This window comes from Nicotiana tomentosiformis, chromosome 5, assembly GCF_000390325.3.
Source record: "Nicotiana tomentosiformis chromosome 5, ASM39032v3, whole genome shotgun sequence".
NCBI classification, from domain to species: Eukaryota; Viridiplantae; Streptophyta; class Magnoliopsida; order Solanales; family Solanaceae; genus Nicotiana; species Nicotiana tomentosiformis.
Window position 1 is genome coordinate 102,555,189 of NC_090816.1, and position 7,726 is coordinate 102,562,914.

The following is a 7,726-nucleotide window of genomic DNA, read 5'->3' on the forward strand; positions in this document are numbered from 1 at the left end:
ACAATTTGAGATGCAAAATATAAAACTCAATGGAACCCAACGCTGACTAAACATCCATATAAAGTTTGGCCGGCAAGGCCGTCATAACTACTACAGCTGACAAACCAACAAAATATACATACAAGGCCTACAAGGCCAACATACTGCGCTAACTAACAGGATATGTCTACAAGCCTCTACTGCTGGATGTACTGTGATCGGAACAGGACCCCGAACTACCCATAACCTATATACATATATATACAGGATGTACACAAAACTCTAGACCCAACAACTCCGAAGGACATGGGGATTACCGATAAAGCTGAACTCGGATAACACCTACTGAGGAGGTCTACCCGTCTGTCTATCTGAACCTGCACGCATGAAATGCAACATCCCCAGAAAAAGGGATGTCAGTACGAAATGATGTACCGAGTATGCAATGCAATAAAATAACTGAAAACTAAAACTGAACTGATAATATAATAACTGAAGTAACTGGGAGTCAAGATAATTTGAAGATATTCTTACCTGCTGATACTGACTCAACTCTCTCAATATAGTAAGTAAAATAGATGTCTGACCCTATATATATATATATATATATATATATATATATCTGCTCTGCCGTAGTAGGCTCGCTCATAGGTGCTCGGCGATACTAGGCTCTGTATCTCGGCCAACTAGGCTCGCTCATAGGCGCTCGGCCACAGCACGCTCGGTATATAACTTACCATCTGATCAGAGGTTGCCTAATAGGGGCCTGCCCATCGATTATAGCTCGATGGTGGTGAAAATACTGTAATATTGTATATATATATTTATAGACTCTCTGCTCTCTTGGCTGAAAAATATATATATATATATATATATATATATATGAACCTCTTCTCTCTTGACTGCAAGGAGACAATACTCAATTGAATATAAAGTCCCGATAAGGGAGAATACTGTAACTTATGAGATTGGGATAATGTATGTAAATTCGGGAATATGAACTTCTCTTTATGCCTTGTTATCAAAAACATGTAATTACGAGATCATGCCAAAATGAAGGAAGGGCTTAGCCTTAATATATTTGGAGTAGAGAAAATCCGTATGATATTCTTGAGAAAGATTGCACCGTACTCTCTTAGAATCGCACAATCTCTCATTGCTAAGGTGCTAAGAAATCTCATTGGATAGAGGTTGCTAACGTTGAAATCCTTGTAGGAATTGGTTGAAGGTGTTATGAATTCTTCTTTATATAAATTCTTAACGCATGTTTCATTGTGTTTTGTATTTAACATATTAGAAATGAAGTGTTTTGCAGTGTTTTGTATTTAACACATCCAATCTTCTATATCTTTACATGTAGAAACATGTAGTGTTTTATATCTAATACATTAGTTTGCCACATAACCCATAATGACTAAGAGTCATATGTTTAGGTAGTGGCTTGCTGCCACGTGGGGGTGGGGGTTTAATCTTTATCCCATAACTCATTAGTCAATTAGGTAATATCCTGTTACCCAGTAATTAACCAATTACCCACATAATTAAGAATTATCTCAAATTACTTAAAATACTACTTACTTTTAACACATTTTACGTATCCTACTATCGTGGTCATGGGATACCTTGTATGGCACTAGTCCATAAATACGGGATATTATAGCTCGGACCGTATTTTATTCCAAATTGCCAAACTTTGACGAAACTTATTTTCTTCGATTCGCTTACCCTCTCACCTTCACGAATTTATGTTTGAAATAGCATAATACTTGTAATCTCAAAATAAATTTTCTTCCTGAACTTATGTCGATTAACGTATGAAAACGCGAGATGTAACATTAAGTACTTCGGACAAGATCCTTGTCCAGGGAAGATCCACCCCTCAATAATATCAACCGCGCTCACTGGGGGTGTGTTATAAACTCCGGAGGGGCTCTTACAGCCCAAACGCTATCATAATCATCAATATAACCACTGCGGCGTGTAGCCCGATCCCATAAATATCACTCATAACCAGGCTCCCAGCCTCACTCAGTCATCAATCTCTCCAGTCTCACTCACGGGCTCACAATATCATGAAAACCAGCCCGAGATAATGATATGGTGTATCAATAAACAACAACTGAGACGGCGATATGATATGAAATGCATGAACATGACTGAGTATATTAGATTAAAACCAATCTGTATGCAGCCAGAAAACATACTATACATGCCATACATAGCCAATGTCTATAAACAGAAACACTTGGCTTCACACAACTGTCCATTATAAATTCTGAAAATGAACAATAAGAGCTTACCTGATGACCTACTGGCCTGAATCGAGTTGTGCTGAGGTATCCCACCTCGAGCCATATCTTCAGTTTGAAATAGGTGGGGGTATTTAGACTTCATTTCTTCTTCCGCTTCCCACGTCATCTCTTCCACATTCTTGCTTCTCCATAAAACCTTTACGGAGGCTACCTCCTTATTTCGTAGCTTGCGGATTTGTCGGTCTAGGATGGCAACCGGAATTTCCTCGTATGACAAGTCCTCTGTAATATGTACATCATCCGTGGACACCACCCAGGTAGGATCGCCAATGCATTTTCGTAACATAGATACGTGAAAAACTGGATGGACAGACTCCAATTCCGACGGCAATTCTAACTCATAAGCTACTTGGCCCACTTTCCGAATGATCCTATAAGGCCCAATATACCGTGGGCTAAGCTTGCCTTTCTTGCCAAACCTCATCATGCCCTTCATAAGCGACACTTTTAAGAATACCCAGTCATTAACCCCGAACTCTAAGTTTCGTCGCCGCACGTCAGAATATGACTTCTGACGACTCAGGGCTGTCGACAGTCGCTCCCGGATAAGCTTTACTTTCTCTACGGCCTGCTGAACCAGGTCTGGACCATGTAACCCAGATTCTTCAACATCAATCCACCCTATAGGAGATCTGCACTTACGCCCATACAAAGCCTCGTACGGAGCCATATGGATACTGGAGTGGTAACTGTTATTATATGCAAACTCGATTAGAGGTAGATGTTCATCCCAACTTCTTCTAAAATCCAACACACATGCTCGTAACATATCCTCGAGCGTCTGAATTGTGCGCTTGGCTTGTCTATCAGTTTGTAGATGAAAAGCTGTGATGAGATTCACCTAACTCCCTAGACCTTTCTGAAATGACCTCCAAAAATATGCTGTAAACTGGGCCCCATGGTCAAATATAATAGATAGTGGTACCCCGTGTAGCCGCACTATCTCCTTAATATATATAACTTTGCATAGTCTTCTGCTGTATATGCAGATCTGACCGGCAGGAAATGAGCTGATTTCGTGAGCCTATCGACTATCACCCATATGGAATCGAACTTATGATGAGAACAAGGTAAACCCGTGATAAAGTCCATATTTATCGCCTCCCATTTCCACGTCTGTATCTATATAGTCTGCATTAGCCCTCTGGGCTTCTGGTGCTCTACCTTCACGTGCTGGCAACTAGGACACCGAGCGACAAACTCAGCAATATTATTCTTCATATCGTTTCACCAGTACACATCCTTAATGTCATGGTACATCTTCGTCGACCCAGGATGAATGGAGTACCACGAATAATGTGCATCTAACATTCTCTACATCTACATCTGGAACACACAGACGACCCCTATATCTGAGAACTCCATCTCCCTTGAGATCTAACAACGGCTTCTTCTGCTGCGGAACTCGCTCTCTCAACTCGACCAACTTTGGGTTCTCGTACTGCCTCTCCTTTACTTCAGCTATGAGAGATGATTTTGCAGTATTTTGGAGTACAACTCCACCATCGCCAGAGTCTACTAACCAAACCCCCAAACAAGCCAATTGATGAAACTCTCTAGTTAATTGTCTTTTTTCGGCCTCTACATGTGCTAAGCTACCCATAGATCGACGACTTAAGGCATCTTCTACCACATTAGCTTTGCCTGGATGGTAGAGAATGTTAACATCGTAATCTTTCAATAACTCAAGCCACCGCCTCTGTCGCAAATTCAATTCTTTTTGCTTGAAGATATATTGTAGGTTTTTATGATCTGTAAATACATCAACATGAATGCCATATAAATAATGTCGTTGTATCTTAAGTGCATATACAACCGCAGCTAATTCGAGGTCGTGGGTCAGATAATTCCGCTTGTGCTTCCTTAACTGCCTTGAAGCATACACAATTACTTTCCTATGTTGCATTAGGACACATCCTAACCCGACACCCGAGGCATCACAATACATGGCATAACCATCTGGACCCTCTAGAAGTGCTAGAACTGGCGTTGAGGTCAACATGTTCTTAAGCTCCTGTAAACTCTGCTTGTAAGCCTTCGTCCACTCAAACTTAGTTACTTTCTGCGTCAACTTCGTTAATGGTGCCGAAAGGGAAGAAAAATCCTCTACGAACCTCCGGAAGTATCCTGCTAAGCCTAGAAAGCTACGAACCTCTGTCGGAGTGGTAGGTCTAGGCCAGGATTTCACAGCCTCAATCTTCTGATTGTCTACCTTTATACCTCAATCGGATACAATGTGCCCCAAGAATGCTATAGACTTCAACCAGAACTCACATTTAGAAAACGTAGCATATAATTTACTATCACGGAGGGTTTGGAGCACCACTTGCAGGTGGTCCGCATTCTCATCCTCTGAACGTGAATAAACGAGAATATCATCAATAAATACTATCACGAACAAATCTAAAAATGGCCGGAATAAGCTATTCATCAAGTCCATGAACACAGCAGGTGCATTCGTCAACCCGAAGGACATGATAAGGAAGTCGAAGTGGCCATATCGGGTCCTGAAAGCTGTCTTGGGAATATCTTTCTCCCGAACTCTGACCTGGTGGTACCCTGACCTCAAATCTATATTTGAAAAGCATCTAGCTCCCTGTAACTGATCAAATAAGTCATCTATCATTGGAAGTGGATACTTATTCTTAATAGTTACCTTGTTCAGTTGCCTATAATCGATACACATCCTCAGCGAGCCATCTTTCTTCTGTACAAACAGTACCGGTGCACCCCAAGGTGAGGTACTGGGCCTGATGAAACCTTTCTCCAGCAAATCTTTTAACTTCTCCTTCAACTCCTTCAATTTGGCAGGTGACATTCTATACGGAGGGATGGATATTGGTTGAGTTCCCGGAAGCAAATCGATACTAAAATCAATCTCTCGCTCTGGAGGAATACCTGAAAGTTCATCTGGGAATACATCTGCATACTCTTTGACTACTGGAATAGTCTGAAGTGTAGGTATCTCAACATCTGCATCTCTAACTCTCACAATATGATAAATGCACCCTTTTGCGATCATTTTCCTCGCCTTCAGATAGAAAATAAACCTACCTCTAGGTGTTGCTGTATTACCTACCCATTCAAGGACTAGCTCACTCGAAAAATAAAATCTGGCTGTCTTTGCTTGACAATCAACTGTGGCATAGCAAGCTGCCAACCAGGCCATGCCTATGGTAGCATCAAAATCCAACATCTCTAGCTCAACTAGGTCGGCTGAGGTCTGACGACCACAAACTGTTACCGTACAACCTCGGTAAACCCTTCTAGCAATAATCGATTCTCCGACCGGTGTAGATACCGCAAAAGGATCCCTTTGTATTTCAGGCACTATACTAAACTTCCCCGCGACAAATGGGGTAATACACGATAAAGTAGATCCTGGGTCTATCAAGGCATAAGCATCGAGAGAGCAAATGGTCAATATACCTGTCACAACGTCTGGTAAAGACTCCTGGTCCTTTCGACCCGCTAAAGCATAGCAACGATTCTGGTTACCACCTGAACTGAAACCTCTACCTCTGCCTCGACCTCTACTAGCCAAAGACTGAGACTCGTGCCCTGAAGGATGCACAAACATAGATGATCCTGTTGCTGAATTTGCTGGTTGTGCCATACTCCCAGAATCTCTATTTGGGAAATCTCGTATCATATGCCCTGGACATCCACATGTATAACAAGCATCGAAACTGGCTCGACATTGGCCTAAGTGTCCTCTACCGCAGATGTCACACCGCAGCAGAAATGGCCATGTCTGCCCTGAACCTCGCTGTCGTTGCAAACCCGACGCTCGTGAGCTCTCACTTGGTCCTGACTGAGTATAGTAGTCATACATGTAACCCTGTAACTGAGGTGGCGGAGGCCTAGGTGGCCATTTGAAGTACTGGGCCTATAACTACCCTGAGACTGCTCTTGAGACCTGGCAAATCTCATCGTCTTACGTTGTCCTGACTCAGTCCTATCTGTACCCTGTTGCCGACGCCTACCCCTTTCTATATTCTGGGTGAATGCTTGAATCCGGGAGATATCCATACTATCCTGCAATGCAGCGATGGCACATGCCTCGGTCAACTCTGGGGCCAACCCTTCTATAAACCTTAGAATCCTGTCCCGCATAGTAGCAACTATAGATGGTGCATATCTGGACAATGAGTCAAAACAGAGACTATATTCTCGAACACTCATATTGCCTTGCTTGAGGGATAGAAACTAATCAACTCGAGCCTGTTGGATCTCCCGCGGTAAGTACTGGTCAAGTAAGGCATCCAAAAAATTCTCCCAAATAGCTGGAGGTGCATCACGTCCCGTGGACCTATCCCATCCCTCATACCAAAGGATGGCTATATCTCGGAGTCAAAACACTGCTAGCTCAATTGCCTCTTTCTCCGTGGCATGCATAACCCGAACGATCCTATGAAGCTGATTTATGAAATCCTGCAGGTCCTCCCTGGGGGACTCAAAGCAATAAACTCTCAGACCCCTCAGAAGATCCTGCACTAGTGGGTGCCCTAGCATGTTGCTGGGTAGTTACCAACTATGTCAACAAATGCACCACACTCCTCAAGTCCTTATCTGATGGAAGAAGAGGGAGAACTGGATGTGCGGTCTCCCTAGGAATCTCCTCAGGTGGTGGAGGAGCCGGTAATGGCTGCGTAGGGGTCTCTCCCTTGGCCTCCGATTGGGCCCCATCTACTGGAGGTACCCTGCTAGTCCCCTCACCTACTGCTATATCTCTTCTCTGGCTAGCCGTAGTCTTCCTAGTTATCATCATCTGTGCATCCAAACGCCAACGCATAAGTTTAACTCAAATTTACTATAACCCAGTTCTACAACACGATTTAGATTAGGAAGAAGGGTAACCAACTCCTAAATGCCTTGTAGTCCCCTACTTATATAATGTGGTGTACAACACATCTATAAACAAGATCCTACTAGACACGGCTTGTATACTCCTTAGGATAGAACTACTCTGATACCACTTTTGTCACGCCCCAAAACTGGGGGGCGAGACCGGCACCCAGTGCCTCACCTATCCTTGCGTACCAGCTAGCGACTAAGGGAATCTGAACATATAATGTCATACTTTGGTTATGGGCCACATTGAAAATAATTTGCGATGCAAAATATAAAGCTGAATGGAACCCAACATTGACTAAACATCCATTTAAAGTTGGGCTGGCAGGGCCGTCATAACTACTACAGTAGACAAACCAACAAAATATACATACAAGGCCTACAAGCCCAACATACTGCACTAACTAACAGGACATGTCTACAAGCCTCTACTGCTGGATGTACTGTGATCGGAACAGGGCCCCGAACTACCTACACCCTATATACATATATATACAGTATGTACACAAAACTTTAGACCCGGCAACTCCGAAGGACATGAAGCTTACTGATAAAGCTGAACTCGGGCAACACCTACTGAA